General features: G+C 47.6%; 1 protein-coding gene across 6 annotated transcripts in view; it reads left to right on the top strand.

Moving 5' to 3' along the window:
* Window positions 1–21,265, top strand: part of jcada (junctional cadherin 5 associated a) — a 483,762-nt gene that overhangs the window by 351,861 nt on the left and 110,636 nt on the right. The gene's annotated exons all lie outside the window — the stretch shown is intronic.

Raw genomic sequence — 21,265 nt, 5'->3', positions numbered from 1 at the left:
TGGGGGGAGGGGGGAGAGGATGTCTACACTGGGGGGAGGGGGGAAAGGATGTCTACACTGGGGGAGAGGGGGGGAGAAGATGTCTACACTGGGAAGGGGGAGAGGACGTCTACACTGGGGGAGAGGAGGTGGTGGTGCGAGGATATCTACACTGGGGGGTGGTGGTGAGAGGATGTCTACACTGAGGGAGGGGGAGAGGATGTCTACACTGGGTGAGGGGGTTGGTGTTGAGACAATGTGTACACTGGGGGAGGGGGAGAGGATGTCCACATGGGGGAAGGGGGAGAACCTGTCTACACTGGGGGAGGGGGAGAGCCTATCTACACTGGGGGAGGGGGAGAGCCTGTCTACACTGGGGAGGGGGAGAGCCTGTCTACACTGGGGGAGAGCACGTCTACAATGGGGGAGGGGGAGAGCCTATCTACACTGGGGGAGGGGGAGAGCCTATCTACACTGGGGGAGGGGGAGAGCCTGTCTACACTGGGGGAGGGGGAAAGCCAGTCTACACTGGGGGAGGAGGAGAGCCTATCTACACTGGGGGAGGGGGAGAGCCTGTCTACACTGGGGGAGGGGGAGAGCCTGTCTACACTGGGCGAGGGGGAGAGCCTATCTACACTGGGGGAGGGGGAGAGCCTATCTACACTGGGGGAGGAGGAAAGCCTGTCTACACTGGAGGAGGGGGAAAGCCTGTCTACACTGGGGGAGGGGGAGAGCCTGTCTACACTGGGGGAGGGGGAGAGCCTGTCTACACTGGGGGGAGGGGGCAAGGATGTCCACATGGGGGAGGGGGAGAGCCTGTCTACGCTGGGGGAGAGGGAGAGGATGTCCACATGGGGGAGGGGGAGAGCCTGTCTACACTGGGGGAGGGGGAGAGCCTGTCTACACTGGGGGAGGGGGAGAGCATGTCTACACTGGGGGAGGGGTGGTGGTAGTGAGACCATGTCTACATTGGGGGAGGGGGGTGGTGGTGAGACCATGTCTACACTGGGGGAGGGGGGGTTGGTGGTGAGACCATGCCTACACTGGGGGAGGGGGAGAGCATGTCTACACTGGGGGAGGGGGAGAGCATGTCTACACTGGGGGAGGGGGAGAGCCTGTCTACACTGGGGAGGAAGGGATGGGTGTAGAGAGTGTGAGAGAATGTCTACACTGGGCGGGGGGGGGGGGAGGGGGTGAGTGGATGTCTACACTGGGGGGGGGAGAGGATGTCTACACTGGGGAGGGAGGGGTGGGGGTAGAGACTGAGAGGATGCCTACACTGGGGAGGAGAGGATGTCTACACTGGGGAGGGAGGGGTGGAGTTAGAGACTGAGAGGATGCCTACACTGGGGGGGGGAGAGGATGTCTACACTGGGGAGGGAGGGGTGGGGGTAGAGACTGAGAGAATGTCTACACTGGGGGGGAGGAGGGAGAGGATTGTTACACTGGGGAGGGAGGGTGGGTCTACACTGTGGAGGGAGGGTCTACACTGGGGGTAGAGACTGAGAGGATACCTACACTGGGAGGGGGGAGAGGATGGATGTCTACACTGGGGGGGAGAGGATGTCTACACTGGGTGGGGGAGAGGATGTCTACACTGGGTGGGGGAGAGGATGTCTACACTGGGGGGGGGTGAGGATGGATGTCTACACTGGGGGGGGGGAGAGGATGTCTACACTGGGAGGGGGGAGAGGATGTCTACACTGGGAGGGGGGAGAGGATGTCTACACCGGGGGGGTAGAGGATGGATGTCTACACTGGGGGGGAGAGGATGTCTACACTGGGTGGGGGAGAGGATGTCTACACTGGGTGGGGGAGAGGATGTCTACACTGGGGGGGGTGAGGATGGATGTCTACACTGGGGGGGGAGAGGATGTCTACACTGGGAGGGGGGAGAGGATGTCTACACTGGGAGGGGGGAGAGGATGTCTACACCGGGGGGGTAGAGGATGGATGTCTACACAGTGGGGGGGGGAGAGGATGTCTACACTGGGTGGGGGAGAGGATGGCTACACTGGGGGGGGGGAGAGGATGGATGTCTACACTGGGGGGGGAGAGGATGTCTACACTGGATGGGGGAGAGGATGTCTACACTGGGGGGGGGGGTGAGGATGTCTACACTGGGGGAGGGGGGGAAGATGTCTACACTGGGAGGGAGGGATGGGGGTAAAGAGTGTGAGCTGATGTCTACACTAGGGAGGGATGGGTGGAGTAGAGAGTGTGAGAGGATGTCCGCACTGGGGGGGGGGGGGGGGTGGAGAGAGTGAGAGGATATCTACACGGGTGGGGAAAGAGAGTGAGAGAGAATGTCAACACTGGGGGGAGAGAGAGTGAGAGGATGTTTCCATGGGGGGGGAGGGAGAGTGAGAAGATGTCTCCGTGGGGGGGGGGGAGAGAGTGAGAGGATGACTCCATGGGGGGTGGGGGGAGAGAGAGTGAGAGGATGTCTCCATGGGGGGTGGGGGAGAGAGAGTGAGAGGATGTCTACATGGGGGTGGGGGAGAGAGATAGAGAGGATGTCTCCGTGGGGGGTGGGGGGGGGGAGAGAGTGAGAGGATGTCTACATGGGGGGTGGGGGGAGAGAGAGTGAGAGGATGTCTCCGTGGAGGGGGGGGTAGAGAGTGAGAGGATGTCTACATGGGGGGTGGGGGGGGAGAGAGAGTGAGAGAATGTCTACATGGGGGTGGGGGGAGAGAGAGTGAGAGGATGTCTCCATGGGGGGGTGGGGGGGGGAGAGAGTGAGAGGATGTCTACATGGGGGGTGGGGGGAGAGAGAGTGAGAGGATGTCTCCGTGGAGGGGGGGGGTAGAGAGTGAGAGGATGTCTACATGGGGGGTGGGCGGGGGGGGAGAGAGAGTGAGAGGATGTTTACATGGGGGTGGGGGAGAGAGATAGAGAGGATGTCTCCATGGGGGGTGGGGGGGGAGAGAGAGTGAGAGGATGTTTACATGGGGGTGGGGGAGAGAGATAGAGAGGATGTCTACATGGGGGGTGGGGGGGGAGAGAGTGAGAGGATGTCTCCGTGGAGGGGGGGGGGGTAGAGAGTGAGAGGATGTCTCCATGGGGGGTGGGGGGGGGAGAGAGTGAGAGGATGTCTCCATGGGGGGTGGGGGGGAGAGAGTGAGAGGATGTCTCCATGGGGGGTGGGGGGAGAGAGAGTGAGAGGATGTCTCCATGGGGGGTGGGGGGAGAGAGAGTGAGAGGATGTCTCTATGGGGGGTGGGGGGAGGGAGAGTGAGAGGATGTCTCCATGGGGGGTGGGGGGAGAGAGAGTGAGAGGATGTCTACATGGGGGGTGGGGGGAGAGAGAGTGAGAGGATGTCTCCATGGGGGGTGGGGGGAGAGAGAGTGAGAGGATGTCTCCATGGGAGGTGGGGGGAGAGAGAGTGAGAGGATGTCTCCATGGGGGGTGGGGGGAGAGAGTGTGAGAGGATGTCTACATGGGGGGTGGGGGGAGAGAGAGTGAGAGGATGTCTACATGGGGGGTGGGGGGAGAGAGAGTGAGAGAATGTCTCTATGGGGGGTGGGGGGAGAGAGAGTGAGAGGATGTCTTCATGGGGGGTGGGGGGAGAGAGAGTGAGAGGATGTCTACATGGGGGGTGGGGGGAGAGAGAGTGAGAGGATGTCTCCATGGGGGGTGGGGGGAGAGAGAGTGAGAGGATGTCTACATGGGGGTTGAGAGAGAGAGGATGTCTCCACCGGGGGTTGGGGGGGAGGGTGAGTGATAGAGAGAGGGTGAGAAGATGTCTACACTCTCATCCGGGGTGGGGAAAGGGGGGAGGGGGGGTGGATGAGAGGATGTCTACACTCTCGCCTTGCGGGGGGCAAGAGAGTGAGAGGAAACATAGAAAATAGGTTCAGGAGTAGGCCATTCAGCCCTTGGAGCCTGCACCGCCATTCAATATGATCATGGTGAATTTTGCAAATTCAGAATCCCACTCCCGCTTTCTCTCCATACCCCATGATCCCTTTAGCCGCAAGGACCACGTCCAGATCAATCTTGAATATTTCCAACAAACTGGCCCCAACAGCTTTCTGTGGTAGAGAATTCCACAGTTCACAGCTCTCTGAGAGAAGTTCTTCCTCATCTCAGTCTTGAATGGCTAACCTCTTATTCTTAGGTTGTGACCCCCAGTTCTGGACGTCCCCAACATTGGGAACATTCTTCCCGGGTCTAGCCTGTCCAGTCCCATCAGGATTTGGTATGTTTCTATGATATCTCCTCTCATGTTTCTAAACTCCAGTGTGTACAAACCCAGTCGATCCAGTCTTTCTTCATATGTCAGTCCTGCCATCCCGGAAATTTGTCTAGTGGCCCTTCGCTGGACACCCTCAATAGCAAGAATGTCCTTCCTCAAACTAGGAGACCACAACTGCATACACACTCAAGGTGTGGCCTCACAGACATCCCTACTCCTATACTCAAATCCTCTCGCTTTGCAGGCCAGCATGTCAATAGCTTTCTTCACCGTCTGCTGAACCTTCATGCCAACCTTCAGCGACTGTTCCACCATGACAACCAGGTCTCGTTGCACTTCCCCTTTTCCTAAGCTGCCAATATTCAGATAATCTGCCTTTCTGCTTTTGCCACCAAAGTGAATAACCTCACATTTACCCACCTTATATTGCATTTGCCAAGAATTTGCCCACTCAGCCAGCCTGTCCAAGTCACCATGCAGCCTCTTCGCATTCTTCTCACAGCACACACTGCCACCTAGCTTCTCTGCAAATTTGGAGATATTACATGCAATTACTTGTCAAAATCATTCATGTATATTGTGAACAGCTGGGGTCACAGCACTGAACCCTGCGGTACCCCACTAGTCACTGCCTGCCACTCTGAAAAGGTTCCGTTTATTCCCACTCTCTCCTTCATGTCTGCCAACCAGTTCTCTATCCACAGCAATACATTAACCCCAATATCATGAGCTTTAATTTTGCTCACTAATCTCTTGCGTGGGAACTTGTCAAAAGCCTTTTGAAAGTCCAGATACACAACATCCACTGGTTCACCCTTGTTCACTCGAATGGTCGCATCCTCAAAACATTTGTCAAGCATGATTTATTTCCCTTTAGCGAATCCATGATAACTCTCCTTCCTTACCTATGTACGGTATGCGTTGTATGTATAGCATGCAAGAAACAATACTTTTCACTGTGTACTAATACATGTGACAATACATCAAATCAAAAATAACTTGGACTGATCCTGTCCTCACTTCCCAAATGCTGAGTTATTTTATCCTTAATAATTGACTCCAGCATTTTCCCCACCACAGATGTAAGGCTAACCAGTCTATAATTCCCCGTTTTCTCTCCCTCCTTTTTAAAAAAGTGGGTGACATTAGCTACCCTCCAATCCATTAGAACTCTTCCACAGTCAATAGAATGCTGGAAAATGATCACAAATGCATACACTATTTCTAGGGCCACTTCCTTAAGTACCACGGGATGCAGAGCATCAGGCCATGGGGACTTTTGGGGCTTTAATCCCATCAATTTCCCCAAACAATTTTGTGACTACTAAGGATTTCCTTCAGTTCCTCCTTCATGCTCGAACCTCTGTCCTCTAGTATTTCTGAAAGGTTATTTGTGTCCTCCTTAGTGAAGACAGATCCAAAGTAAGTGGTCTGTCATCTCTGTCATGGGAGTGTCCCTTTAAGAAATATTTTTGTCTTATCACATGGCTTCAGTGATGTCATTGTATGGGTGGAGCTGGGCTGTGGCACTGGGTTTTTACTTTCATTTTTGAGTTGGTTTTACTTTCGCTTTGAGTCTGAACTGGTTTGTACAGCACAGGTTGAAAAAGAAGGTTTTTTTTCTCTATATGCATTTTAAAAGCTGTTTCCAGGCTGCTTGACAACTTGAAGAGAAATAACTGTTTTCTGGAAGAAATTCAAACCTCTGTTTTGGAAAGGAAACAGCAGCATCCAAACCAGGTCTTGAGTGCTGTGTGCTGGGCCACACCTTTGAAAAGGGGGCACTGGTTTATGGGATCTTGTTATTAAATTGGAACAGCTAAAGGGGGAAATTTATTAAGGGTTATACATAGAGTACCATAGCTGTGTGGGGTATTTATGTTGGTTGTTGAAAAAAATGCTTACTGTGTGTGTTTATAAAAATGTTAACTAAACTCATAGAATAAACTTTGTTTTTGATTAAAAGTGCTTAAGGCCTCTGCTGAATAACACCTGTAAGGCAGGTCCCTTGTGCTCATCGCAACCAAAATCAATAAACAGTTGTAGGTCAGGTCAACTCCATTATATGCTTTGGAGTTGTTTAAACCCTGACCCATAACAAATTAGGGGCTTGTATGATAAAAGTCTGTCTTTCGTGATTGGGTTGGCTTAGTGAACTTAAAGACAGCGAGGGGTGAGCATATTTGTGTTTGCTTTTCAGATGGTGTATCCCAGTTTAAGTGGGGTGTGTTTTGTGGACAATGGCTCTTTCAGAGGCTCAGAAGTTATGGGGGTGGAGAAGGTCACAGGCGCAGTACCTTACAAACAGAGAGTTAAAAAAGACTTTTAGATTTGGCAAAAATATTGCAGTTAACATTGCCTGATAAAATACGAAAAGAAGAGGTAATTGTGGTGGTAGCTGAGCATTTAAAATTGCATTAGGCACAGTCAGAATGATTGGAAATGACAAGAATTCAATAACAGATCAAGCAGCTTGAACATGAAAAAGAATTAAAGCAGCTTGAATATGAAATGAGGGAAAGAGAAAGGGAGGTACAGAGCAGGGAAAAAGAAAAGGAGAGAGAAGAAAGGGAAAGAGAGAGAGATTTTGAACTTCAGCAAATGGCCATGAAACGTGACAGGGAGTTAAAATTGGCAGATGTAAAGAGAAAACATACTGTTTGAGGATAGTGATGAGGATAGTGAGAAAGAGCGTCATCGTCGAAGGCTTGGTGGGGATCTCTTTAAATATATTCAAGCATTGTCAAAGTTTGATGAAAAGGAGGTAGAAGCCTTTTTCAATTCATTTGAGAAGGTAGCTAAACAAATGAAATGGCCACAGGACATGTGTATATTACTGATTCAAACAAAGCTGGTAGATACGGCTAGTGAAGTGTTTGCATTGTTATCAGAGGAGGTATTGGGTCGTATGAGGACCATCTGAGGTGCATATGAACTAGTACCTGAAGCCTACAGACAAAGGTTTCAAAATTTAAAGAAAGAACCTGGTCAAACATACATGGTGTTTGAAAGGATCAAACTGAGTAAATTTGATAGGTGGATAAGGGCTTTGAAAATAGACCAAACGTATGAAGCTCTCAGAGAAACTATAGTTTTGGAGGAGTTTAAAAATTCAATTCCTGATGTAGTGAGAACTCATGTGGAAGAGCAGAGGGTTAAAGCTGCGAGATCAGCAGCAGAAATGGCAGTGATTATGAATTAGTTCATAAATCAAAGCTTGGTTTCCGACATCAGTTTCAGTCTGTGAGGGATCGAAACTGGGGACATGAGAAATACTCAAGTGGTAAAGGTGATCTGATGGGAGATAATAAGGATAGTATACCTCAGATTAAAAAAGAAATCCAGGAGGGTGGAAGAGAAATGAAAAGTTTCAGATGTATTCACTGTAATAAACAAGGCCATGTAAAGTCACAGTGTTGGAGGTTAAAGAAAAGCACTGGGAAGGCTGATGTGGTAAAACAGGATAAGACAGCGGGGTTTGTTAAAGTGGTAAAGAAAAGCCCAAGTGAAATGAAGGAGGTGCAAAATATTGTACAGCCTGATCAAGTGGTGATTGACAAGAAGGTGCCAGATCTCTTTAAAGAATTCACTTGTGTGGGTAAAGTTTACTCATGTGCACCAGGAGGAGTAGGTAAAGAACAAGAACAAAGAACAAAGAAAAGTACAGCACAGGAACAGGCCCTTCGGCCCTCCAAGCCCGTGCCGACCATGCTGCCCGACTAAACTACAATCTTCTACACATCCTGGGTCCGTATTCCTCTATTCCCATTCTATTCATGTATTTGTCAAGATGCCCCTTTAAAAGTCACTATCGTCCCTGCTTCCACCACCTCCTCCAGCAGCGAGTTCCAGGCACCCACTACCCTCTGTGTAAAAAAAAAAAAAACTTGCCTCGTACATCTACTCTATACCTTGCCCCTCGCACCTTAAACCTATGCCCCCTAGTAATTGACCTTTCTACCCTTGGGAAAAGCCTCTGACTATCCACTCTGCGTATGCCCCTCATAATTTTGTAGACCTCTATCAGGTCGCCCCTCAACCTCCGTCGTTCCAGTGAGAACAAACCAAGTTTATTCAACCGCTCCTCAAAGCTAATGCCCACCATACCAGGCTACATCCTGGTAAATCTCTTCTGCACCCTCTCTAAACCTCCACATCCTTTTGGTAGTGTGGCGACCAGAATTGAACACTATACTCCAAGTGTGGCCTCACTCAGGTTCTATACAGCTGCAACATGACTTGCCAATTCTTATACTCAATGCCCCGGCCAATGAAGGCAGGCAAGCCATATGCCTTCTTGACTACCTTCTCCACCTGTGTTGCCCCTTTCAGTGACCTGTGGACCTGTACACCTAGATCTCTCTGGCTTTCAATACTCTTGAGGGTTCTATCATTCACTGTATATTCCCTACCTGCATTTGACCTTCCAAAATGCGTTACCTCACATTTGTCCGGATTAAATTCCATCTGCCATCTCTCCGCCCAAGTCTCCAAACTATCTAAATCCTGCTGTATCCTCTGACAGTCCTCATCGCTATCCGCAATTCCACCAACCTTTGTGTCGTCTGCAAACTTACTAATCAGATCAGTTACATTTTCCTCCAAATCTTTTATATATACTATGAACAGCAAAGGTCCCAGCACTGATCCCTGCGGAGCATCACTAGTCACAGCCCTCCAATTAGAAAAGCACCCTTCCATTGCTACTCACTGCCTTCTATGACCTAGCCAGTTCTGTAATCACCTTGCCAGCTCACCCCTGATCCCATGTGAGTCCACCTTTTGTACCAGTCTACCATGAGGGACCTTGTCAAAGGCCTTACTGAAGTCCATATAGACAACATCCACTGCCCTACCTGCATCAATCATCTTTGTGACCTCTTCGAAAAACTTATCAAGTTAGTGAGGCACGACCTCCCCTTCACAAAACCATGCTGCCTCTCACTAATACGCATGTAGTGCAACTCTGCCACCCCTTTTACATCCCCCTCTATCCCGCCTGAAACATCTTAATCCTGGAACGTTTAGCTGCCAATCCTGTCCTTCCCTCAACCAGGTCTCTATAATGGCAACAACATCATAGCTCCAAGTACTAATCCAAGCTCTAAGTTCATCTGCCTTACCCGTCATACTTCTTGCATTAAAACATATGCACTTCAGGCTACCAGACCCGCTGTGTTCAGCAACATCTCCCTGTCTGCTCTGCCTCAGAGCCATACTGGCCCTATTCCCTCGTTCTCCCTCAAGGCCATCTGACCTATTGCTCCGGTGCCCACCGCGCCTGCCATACTAGTTTAAACCCTCCCTTGTGACACTAGCAAACCTCGCGGCCAGGACATTTATGCCTCTCCAGTTTAGATGCAACCCATCCTTCTTATACAGGTCACACTTGCCCCGGAAGAGCTCTCAGTGGTCCAGATAACGGAAACCCTCCCTCCTACACCAGCTGTTTAGCCACGTGTTTAGCTGCTCTATCTTCCTATTTCTAGCCTCACTGGCACGTGGCACAGGGAGTAATCCCGAGATTACAGCCCTGAAGGTCCTGTCTTTTAACTTTCTGCCTAGCTCCCTGAACTCCTGCTGCAAGACCTCATGCCCCTTCCTGCCTATGTCATTAGTACCAATATGTACAACGACCTCTGCCTGTTTGCCCTCCCCCTTCAGGATGCCCGCTACCTGTTCGGAGACATCCTAGACCCTGGCACGAGGGAGGCAACATACCATCTTGGAGTCTCTTTCACATCCACATAAGTGCCTATCTGTGCCCCTGACTATAGAGTCCCCTATGACTATTGCTCTTCTGCGCTTTGACCCTCCCTTCTGAACATCAGAGCCAGCCGTGGTGCCACTACTCTGGCTGCTGCCGTTTTCCCCTGATAAGCTATCCCCCCGACAGTATCCAAAGGGGTATACCTGTTCGAGAGGAGGACAACCACAGGGGATTCCTGCACTGACTGCCTGCCATTTCTCTGCCTTCACCTTGGGTGTGACCACATTTATATAACTGCTATCTATGACGCTTTCCGCCACCTGCATGCTCCTAAGGGCATCCAACTGCTGCTCCAACCGAATGATGCGGTCTGCGAGGAGCTCCAGTTGGGTGCACTTTCTGCAGATAAAGCCATCCGGGACGCTGGAAGCTTCCCAGACCTGCTACATCCCAGTCAGAGCACTGCACCCCCTCTAAATGACATTGCGTCAATTAATTAGTAAATTAAATTTAAAAGTTTTTTTCAAAAAGTTACTGTTAACTATATGTTTCCTAGCACTAGATTTCTACTATAAATTTGAAAGCTAAATACAGTACTCTCCGATCTCTGACTTAGATACACCTCTAAATTATAATTAAGTAATTGTGTTTAATTAGTTTAACAATGCTTAATTTTTAAATTTAGTGTAGCTTCCCAACCAGCCAATCAGGTCACAGCTTTACTGTGATGTCACTTCAGTTTTTCCCCCTCGCACACACAATTTGAAAAGGTAATAAAAATAAATAAAAATCACTTACCTTCCGAGGGTCTCAGATGCTCCCTGCAGATTAAAGGTAACAGGCCAGAAGAAAGTGAGAGAACAAAACAGTAGGGAAAAAGCACCTTCTCCCACTCTGCACCGAATTATCACACTGCACCAAATTACCACGTTCCAAATTCCCACTCTGGATGTGTCTCACTCCGGCTGTGTCTCCTTGACTTGCGCAAAGCTTAGAAGTTAGAATTTTAAGAGATACGGGAGCTGGTCAATCTTTGATGGTAAGAGATGAGGAGTTATGCAGTTTGGGAGGAATATTGCCAGAAAAGGTGGTAATATGTGGAATTCAGGGTGAGAAGAGTAGTTCCCATTATATAAGGTAAGGTTGGAAAGTCCAGTGAAGAGTGGTGAAGTGGTAGTAGGAGTAATAGAGAAACTACGGTGTCCAGGAATACAGTTTATCTTGGGTAATGATAAAGCTGGATCGCAGGTGGGAGTGATGCCTACTGTGGATGGTAAGCCAGTGGAAAATCAAACAACTGAATTGTTGAAGGATGAATATCCTGGGATTTTTCCTGATTGTGGAGTAACAAGGTTGCAAAATCACAGGTTAAGACAGGAGGAAAAATCAAAAAGTGAAGATGAAGTTGACGTTCAATTATCAGAAACGATTTTTGATCAGATGGTTGGAAAGGAACAAGAACAGGTGGAGGATGAGGCGGATATTTTTAGTTCAGGAAAATTGGTGGAGTTACAACAGAAAGATATAGAAGTGAAACAAATGTATCAGATAGCATACACGGAAGAGGAATTTGAGTGTATACCAGAATGTTATTACCTTAAAAATGATGTCTTAATGAGAAATTGGAGACCTTTACATATGCAGGCTTATGTAAAGTGGGCAGAAGTTCATCAAATGGTATTGCAGGTAGGGTGTAGAAAGGCGGTGTTGCGAGTAGCACATGAAGTACCAGTAGGAGGTCATTTGTGAGTCAGGAAAACTCAAGCTAAAATACAAACACATTTTTATTGGCCTGGACTACACAAAAGATATAGTTAAATTTTGTCGATCATGTCACATATGTCAAGTGATGGGGAAGCCTCAAGTGGTGATAAAACCAGAGCCCTTAATACCCATTCCAGCATTTGAGGAACCTTTTACAAGAGTCTTAATTGATTGCATAGGACCGCTTCCTAAAACGAAAATTGGGAATTAATATCTTTTGACGATAATGGATGTGTCTACTAGGTTTCCAGAGGCCATTCCAGTACGCAATATTACAGCTAAAAAGATTGTGGAGGAGTTACTTAAATTCTTTACTAGATATGGACTACCCACAGAAATATAATCGGATCAAGGATCAAGTTTTACCTCAAGGTTATTCAAGGAAGTTATGGATAGCTGAGTAGTAAAACAATTTAAATCAACTGCGTACCATCCAGAATCACAGGGAGCATTAGAAAGGTGGCATCAGACGTTAAGGACAATGTTGAGGGCTTTTTTGCCAAGATTATCCAGAGGATTGGGGTAAAGAAATTCCATTCGTACTGTTTGCAATTAGGGATGCACCTAATGAGTCAACCAAATTCAGTCCTTTTGAACTAATTTTTAGTCATGAGGACCACTTAAGTTGATTAAGGAGACATTGGTGAGTGAGCAGTCTGAAATTACATTACATTATTGGATTACGTGTCAAATTTTAGGGAACGATTAAATAGAGCAGGTGAATTGTCTAGACAACATTTAAAGGTTGCACAGCATGTGATGAAATGGGTAGCGGACAAGAAAGCAAAAGTTTGTAGTTTTGCCAGTGGAGATAAAGTTTTAGTATTGTTACCAGTGGTAGGTGAACCTTTAAAAGCAAGGTTTTGTGGACCTTATCAGATTGAAAGGAAATTAAGTGAGGTGAATTGTGTGGTAAGAATGTCAGATAGAAGGAAAACTCACCGAGTGTATCATGTGAATATGCTAAAAAGGTATTTTGAAAGGGAAGGAAAGCAAAAGGAGAAGGTTTTAGTGATTCTAACTCTAAAAGTGAAGAACCAAATCCAGATGACTCTGATTTTGGCATTCCTCAAATTAAATTGGATAACGAGGATGTTCTTAAAAATTGGGATAAATTGTTGAGTTACCTTCCAGAGGAAAAACAAACTGGCCTGAAAGAGTTATTGATATCACATGGGCAAGTTTGTAGAGATAAGTTGGGAAGTACTAAAAGGGCTTTCATGATGTAGCTATGGGAAATGCTGTTCCAATTAATCAACGTCCATATAGGCTTAACCCTTTAAAATTAGCACAGGTTCAAGAAGAAATTGAAAGTATGCTTAAAAATGGCATAATTGAAGTAGGTTGCAGCCAATGGAGCTCACCCATAGTGATGGTACTGAAACCGGATGGTATCCAATGATTGTGTGTGGACTATAGAAAGGTTAATGCAGTTACAAGAACAGACTCTTATCCTATCCCACGCTTGGAGGTTTGCATTGAGAAGGTGGGACAATCAGCTTTTATCTCCAAACTGGATTTACTTAAAGGTTACTGCCAGGTACCTTTATCCGAAAGGACAAAGGAGATTTCAGCTTTTGTGACTCCAGATGGTATATACCAATTCAAAGTTATGCCATTTGGCATGAAAAACGCTCCAGCCACATTTCAACGGTTAACTAACAAAGTTGTTTCAGGATTACCCAATTGTGCGGTATATGTAGATGATTTGATGATTTTTAGTCAAACATGGAAAGAACATTTGAAATATCTGATGGCGTTATTTGATCGACTTCAGGAGGCGGGTTTGGTGGTAAACCTAGCAAAAGTGAATTTGGAAAAGCCCAAGTCATGTTCCTTGGCCTTACAATTGGACAGGGACAAAATGTCCCACGGGATGTGAAAACAAAAGTTATTGGGGAGTTTCCAATACCCTCGACACAAAGGGAAATAATGCCATTTCTTGGCAGGAGGGGATTTTACTGAAAATTTGTGCTGGATTTTAGCAGTGTAGTTGCTCCACTGATGGACTTGCTGAAGAAGTGTAGCAAATTTCAGTGGACAGCGGAGTGTCAACAGGTATTTGATGGTCTGAAGGCTGTGTTAACCACTGCTCCTGTGTTGGCCACCTCAAATTACACAAAACCATTCAAAGTGTTTTGTTCTCTTGAGTGCACAGTTCCTTCTTGCACATGATTCTGGGAGGGGGCTCGTGGAACTCGAAGAGTGTGGCTATTCAGTTTGCCAGCATTATTTAAAAAGACGGTGTTAGTTTTGAGGCCCGTCACTGTGCTTGTCATAGCTCTGCCTCCTTCAACTGAGGTTCAGATAACCTGATATTTACAAAAACATTTTGTTTAAAATGTGCTGTGCTGAACCATTGGTTAGAGAGCAGTTAGAATATTGGGGCCCAAATTCAACAATGTTGCACCTGTTTCACTGGTGCTGAGACCTATTCTTAATCTTTAATAATAATCTTTATTATAGTCACAAATAGGCTTATATTAACACTGCAATGAAGTTACTGTGAAAATCCCCTAGTCGCCGCATCTGGCGCCTGTTCGGGTACACTGATGGAGAATTTAGAATGTCCAATTCACCTAACAAGCACGACTTTCGGGACTTGTGGGAGGAAACCGGAACACCCGGAGGAAACCCACGCAAACACTAGGAGAATGTTCCAACTCCGCACAGACAGTGATCCAAGCCGGGAATCGAACCTGGACCTTGCCGCTGTGAAGCATCAGTGCTAATCACTGTTAATGCTACTGTTTGAGCTGCTGCTGAATAGATCCAGGCTATTTTTTTAGGTGTTCCCTGGTAGCTGCTTGGAATAAGCATGGGCCTTATTTGAATATTGAAATGGGGCTCCCACATCTATTGCAGACTTAGACTCCTGAATGCATTCGGACTTGTCGGAGCTCCGACACATGTATCCAGGTCTCCAGATACCTGTCTCCCCTTGAAGGGAGGCTGTTCAGAAAAGGTAGCAAAACATTTTAAAATGTTAATCTTTTTCTGTGGATTTGGAAGGTGCAGGAATATTCTTCCTTGCTGCTCGAGTCACTTCTCTTGAGCTTACCTCTGGGTTTTGGTGCCAGCTTAAATTAGTTAGACCCAGATAGGCGAGCCTTGGCCTGACTAAATTGTGCTGATGAGATCTGAAGGCCAAACTGTCACTGTGTGCTGACATGATGCACAGATTGCACCAATGTGTATACTTATGGCCATCCTACTTTAGACCATGCAAAGTGTGCAGGGAAGATTTACCTAGAGCTGGGCTGTGTCTATTTGCAACACAAATGAGTGGAACTAGTAATCCATTTGTCTCTTTCGACGTAATACCACACCCACCAGTTTCTCTGGAATATGTAATTTGATCCTGCCTCCTGTAGAGTAATTCCATGTTTTCTATAATGTGTCACTTGATCCAGTCGTTGTCAGATAGGCAGCTGAGTTCACCATGCTGACACGATTTCTGTTGGAGAATTCCATTCCAATTCCCGTCCCACACCTAGTGGTGCATTGAAGAAGACTTTTGTCCATTCCCATAGCTAGTAGGGCAGCACGGTAGCACAGTGGGTAGCACTGCTGCTTCACCGCTCCAGGGTCCCAGGTTCGACTCCCGGCTTAGGTCACTGTCTGCGTGGAGTCTGCACGTTCTCCCCGTGTTTGCGTGGGTTTCCTCCCATAAGTTCCGAAAGATGTGCTGTTAGGTAATTTGGACATTCTGAATTCTCCCTCTGTGTACACGAACAGGGGCCGGAATGTGGCAACTAGGGCTTTTCACAGTAACTTCATTGCAGTGTCAATGTAAGCCTACTTTTGAGATTATTATTATTATTATAGTATTCCGGGAACAGGTCGCTAGTCTATCACCAGGGGCTTGTGGAATCCATTTTCATAGAATCCGACAGTGCAGAGGAGGCCATTCGCACCATTGAGTCTGTACCGACCCTCTGAACGAGCACCCTACCTGGGCCCACTCCCTCATCCTACCTCCGTAACCCCACCTAACCTTTGGACACTTAGGGCCAATTTTTGCATGGCCAATCCACCTAACCTGCACATCTTTGGACTGTAGAAGGAAACCGGAGCATCCGGAGGAAACCCACGCAGACAATGAGAGAAAGTGCAAACTCCGAACAGACAGTCACCCAAGGTTGGAATCGAACTCGGGTCCTTGGCGGTGTGAGGCAGCAGAACTAGCCACTGTGCCACTCAGCGTGAGGGGCACCACTCCATATTAAGCGTGGCAGACTCGGTGTCTCTCTCCCGTTCTGGCCACCAGCCATTGGCATGTCTGGAAGACACAATCAACCTGTTTCACCGTGTTCTGAATGCACCTTCCTTGACCATCAAGTCCTGAGGTAGGACTCAAACTCAGAGCTGCAGGCTCAGAGAGTGTGGCGCTGCCCACTGCACCACAAGACGTCCCCTTTCAGAGAATGGCAGGGCTCAAACTCTGCTCAGGGGCACTCAAAATGCTGACAGTATTGAGTACAGAAAATACTTTGCACTCGCAGCTGAGCTCAGAGAACGACACCTCCCCAGGTTAGGAGCATTGGAAGCACTAACCGTGCTGAGCTCTGACTAGGCGGAGTGCTGATATTCTGCAGTCAGATGGGCAGGGGTGAAGTCGTGGAGAGATTCCAACATGAAGATTAGAATTTTAAACGTAATATGTCGATGGACCTTCAGCCATGTAGGAGAAAGAGGAGAGATGGGTGAGCAAAACCTTTTGTGAGTTAGGATAAGTCCAGCAGAGTTGTGGATGAGTTCACGTTCATTTAGGTGGATGAGAGGAGGCTTTGGAACAGACATCCTGTCAAATAACACTCAAAAGTGATCGAATGCACATTTTTAGGACCAATTGCAGAACACATTCTCATTTTTAAAGAATATACTGATTCCTGGGATACAGGCAAGGCCAGCATTTATTGCCCAGCCCTTAAGAAGGTGGAGGTGAGTTGCCACCTTGAACCACTGCAGTTCATGTGGTGTGGGTGGACCCACAAAAGTTCCAGGACTTTGACCGAGCAACAGTGAAGGGATGGTGATTATAGTGCCAAGTCAGAATGGTACTTGACTTGGTGGGAATTTGCAGGTGATGGAGTTCCCATGCATCTGTTGCCCTTGCCCTTCTACATGGTAGAGGTTATAGCATTGGAAGGTGTTGGTGAAGGGGCTTTTTGTGAGTTGCCGCAGTGCATCTTATAGATCAGTGTTTTTCAAACTTTTTTTCCAGCGATCCATTTTTACCAACCGGCCAGCCTTCGTGACCCATGCCAGCCGACCTTCAAGACCCTCCATTTTCGCTTGCCTTTAATGTGACAGGCGAGCCTGCTCGGTCCTCCTGATCTCACTTGCTTTGTGATTCAAATGTTACATATCTGTAGGAGTTGTTCATTGAGGTCCTGGAGCTCACACCAGCACTGCTTTGTCCTGTTGTGGACTCCTCAACAGCTCATCTCACCACTGCTTTGTCCTGCCTGTTTCTGTCTCTAGCCCTCTCTTCCTTATTCCAAAACAATCCTTTTTAAATTTTCCTGCCCTGTTGCTTGTTTGCGGCTGACAAAATGGAGGAATCGCAATCACACCCAGAGCACGTGACGTCAGTGTTCGGGGCGCGTGACCTGCTCTCTGCCTCGCTTCAGGCAGGAAGATTACATTGAATTTAAAAAAAAATCTTCTCCTGGGTTAGCGCGTCAGGAGGAGGCCGTGTTTCTTGCTGGAATCTGGGCATGCGCACTGAGGAGCGGGCACGCATGCGCTGCACGCCCGCATTCTGAAAGCCGGTCGCAGCCGTCATTTTTAAAGCAGATCGCAGCCTGCATTTTTAAAGCAGATCGCAGCCGGCATTTTTAAAAGCCGGACAGGACAAACATGGGAAATTTTCCACTTTATCGGATCGATGCCAATGTCGTAGCTGTACTGGGAGAGCTTGGGTAGACTACTGGCACTTTTGGAGTACAGATCTTCAGCAGTACAGCCAGAATGTTGTCTGGGCCCATAGCCTTTTCTGTATCCAGTACCTTCAGTCATTTCTTTTTCTTTTTTTTTTAAATTTAGAGTACCCAATTAATTTTTTTCCAATTAGGGGACAATTTAGCATGGCCAGTCCACCTATCCTGCGCATCTTTGGGTTGTGGGGGCGAAACCCATGCAAACATGAGGAGAATGTGCAAACTCCACATGGACAGTGACCCAGAGCCGGGATCGAACCTGGGACCTCGGCGCCGTAAGGCAGCAGTATTAACCACTGTGCTACCATGCTGCCCTTCAGTCATTTCTTGATATCTTTTGGAGTGATCTGAATTAGCTGAAAGACTGACATCTGTCATTTTGGAGGCCTCCGAAAGAGGTCGAGATGGATTTGATGGGTTTGAACCTGGGCCTTTGGTATTACTCTGGATCTCTGGTTAACTAGTCCAGTGTCAATACCACTATGCCACCACCTCAGCTACACATTACATCTGAATGAAGATGGTTGAGAATATTTCAGCCTTGGGTGTTGCACTCATCCGCTGGGCTGCATTATTGCTGAGAATGGATCTCCCCTTCCTCCCAGTAGATGTTTAATTGTCCACCACCTATTCACTGCTGGATCTGGCAGGACTGCAACCTTTTGATCTGATTGCTTGCTTGGGGGATTGTTTAGATCTGGTTCTATTATGTTGCTTCCCCTTTAATCACAAATCGCCCAGTCTGAATGAGATGTATCATAGGTTGTGGAGAGAGGCGAGTGTGGAGATATCTTAGGCTCTGTCTGCAATTTTTAATCCACCTTGAGTACTGGAGTGGCGTCCGAGGACTGGAGAATTTCAAATGGGGAGAAAGGTAACCGGTCAATCAATCTAACGGCAGTGGTGGGAAACTAACACCGATCATTGTCAAGAATAAAATTAAATCTCACTTGGAGAAATGTTGGTTAATAAGAAAAAATCATGCTTTACTAATCTGTTTGAATTACATGATGAAGCTGTAAATGCTGTCTGTGTGGACTTTGAAAAGACATGTGATATAATTATTGGAGTTTTGGGGAAATAGAAGCATATGCAATTAACGTAGGTACAACAAGGCAGACAGCAGTGGTAAATGGATGTTTTCTCTAACTGAATATACAGTGTGATCCCCCCCCCCCCCCCGGACTCCACTCCCCCGGCATCTGTGTTAGGACCACTGCTTTTCTTGTGTATAAATTACCTGGTCTTGTGTCATAGTGCATGTGTCCCTTGTTTGGGTTGAGCTCCGCTATTTGCCTGCAGTGGGGCCGAGCGTCTAATGAGTGCACTGAGGAGTGGCAGCGCGGTTTACCACAGGTATCTACAAGCAGCTCACCCATCCCATTGGTGAGTCAGCTGGGTATGAGGGTTTCCAGAGGGGTGGCCTGGGTGGGCCCCCAAATAACCAGAGGCTCTGTGAACATTTAGCAGACACTGTGAGCAGTCAGTAGAGTCAGCAGCCAGGGGCCTATAACTTGTACCGAATGGGTGCATTTAAAGCCAATACCGCAGCATTGGCGGTCAGGGCCCAAACACCCTGATCCTGAGAGAGACGCCCTGAACCCACGGAGCTGTCAGCAAGTCCGTCCGTCGTTTACCCCCCCCCCCTCCTCCGCCCCTGTCCCCACCTCTACTCCCCCAGCCCTGGCAGCCACTCCCCCAGCAAAGAGTACAATTTTAAACATTTTTTCAAACTTTGCTTAACTTTTCTCTCCCTCTCAGCAGCCATGGTGCCCAGTCGCCGCTTGTAAATACCTGTAGTAAACTGGTCCCACGTGACTTCCGCCTGAGAAAGACAGAGCATCACAGAGGCCCAGAGCATACTGGGGCAAATCACAATTTTGCATGCTGCCGCCAGCATGGAGTGCAAACCTCTTTATCGCCACCAGGTAGTATGGCGCCCAAATTGGCGCCGGGCGCGGACCTCTATTTGGCCGGTTGACAGATTCTCCGCCCAAGCACAATTCACGTTTGCGGCCTCATGAGGTGGAGAATTTTGCCCCAGATCTCTCTCTCTCTCTCTCTCTCTCTCTCTCTCTTCTCTCCAATCAGTCTTTTAAAAGGAACTCTATTCAAGTGTACAACAGGTAACAGGTCACCCTATGTTTGCTAACTAATTAAAAGTGGATTTTGACCTAAGATGAGTTTTGCTTGAGTGGAGATAAAAAATGGCAGTTACGAGTTAGTGTTTCATTTCATTATTAAGCACTATTTAGCTATATTCTTTATGTTGTTAAAGTTAGAGAAATATTGTGTTCATAGGGGAGGCAGTGGTGATATTGCCACTGGACTAGTAATCCAGAAACCCAGAGTCACCCAGAGTTCAAATACCGCCATGGCAATTGGTAAAATTTGAATTCAATAAAACATGGAATTCTAAAGGTGACCACGAAACCCATCTGGTTCACTAATGTCCTTTAGGGAAGGACATTTGTCGTCCTTACCTGGTCTGGCCTACCTGTGACTCCAGGCAATGTGGTTGACTCTTTTAAATGCCCTCAGAGATGGGCAATAAATGCTGGCCCAGCTAGCAGCACCCACAACCCAAGAACAAATAAAAAAAGTAATAACATTTGTTGTAATGTAACAAATTCCTATGTGCGCGTGAAGTCACACCTGGAGCGAAGGATCCTTTCCGTGCAAATTAAATAAAATATTGGAGTTTCTGTCCGGTATCCTAGCAACTGTTGGGGTCTGAGCAGGGATCGCAATAACAGAAAAACGGTTCTTGAGTGAGATGCACTCTGGGGCTTTTCTGACTACCTGCTTGCCTCCCTTCTGACTGGTAGTCACCCATTGGCTCTCTGACTGCACTTCTTTAAGATGTGGAGTGACAACGTCTAAAAACATGTTATCCAAGTAACTCTCAGTAACTCGGATCCAGTTCAGTGGCTGAAAATGACGCTCAAACTCCGAAACCCGGAGCTCAAGTTGGTCAATCAGGTGACACTTCCCACACACATGGTCATCCAGAAATTAACGTCAACTCTTCTGGAGCCGCTGTTCCCTCAGATCAGCTCCTGTAGCTGTAAGGAGTGTCTACGAATTCCCACCTGCTGCAGGCAGTGCAACACACAGGTCTGAGCTCCGTTGCTATAACTTTACTTGAAAGACTCTTTAAATTTATACCCCGTAGAAAAAAATGTTTTGAGCTTGAAATCCTACCTTACCTTATTGTGGCTTTAAAGTGGAAAAAACAATGCAGCCACAACCTACCAATCAGCTCTCCCTTGTGCTAATGTCACTTATCAGAAATTGACGTCAACTCTTCTGGAGCTGCCGAGTGTCGGGAATGCTTTGCTCCTCCCCACTGCTCCCTTAGGTCAGCTCCTGTAGCTGTAACTTAACTCTTATTATCTACATTCCTCAGTCATTTATCTATATTGATTTTATATATTAGGTCCTTCACACTTTTCTCCAAATTCCCACTGTCTCCAAATTCCCAGTGAAGCCACTCTGTTCAGATGCCACTCCGTTTCAGAACAGCTCTGTTCAGCTCATGTTGCTTCTGTTCTTTTTACCAATTAGCTTAAATTTGTGGCTTCTGGGCCTCCTGCTGTGGGGCAGAAAGTTTTCACATGCTTTGCGTTCAAGTGCGCCCAACGCATCAGCAACATCACTCGACAACA

Source organism: Scyliorhinus torazame, chromosome 6 (assembly GCF_047496885.1).
Source record: "Scyliorhinus torazame isolate Kashiwa2021f chromosome 6, sScyTor2.1, whole genome shotgun sequence".
In the NCBI taxonomy this organism is placed as follows: Eukaryota; Metazoa; Chordata; class Chondrichthyes; order Carcharhiniformes; family Scyliorhinidae; genus Scyliorhinus; species Scyliorhinus torazame.
The sequence above is the reverse complement of the archived record's forward strand: the minus strand, read 5'-3'. Positions and strand labels throughout refer to the sequence as shown.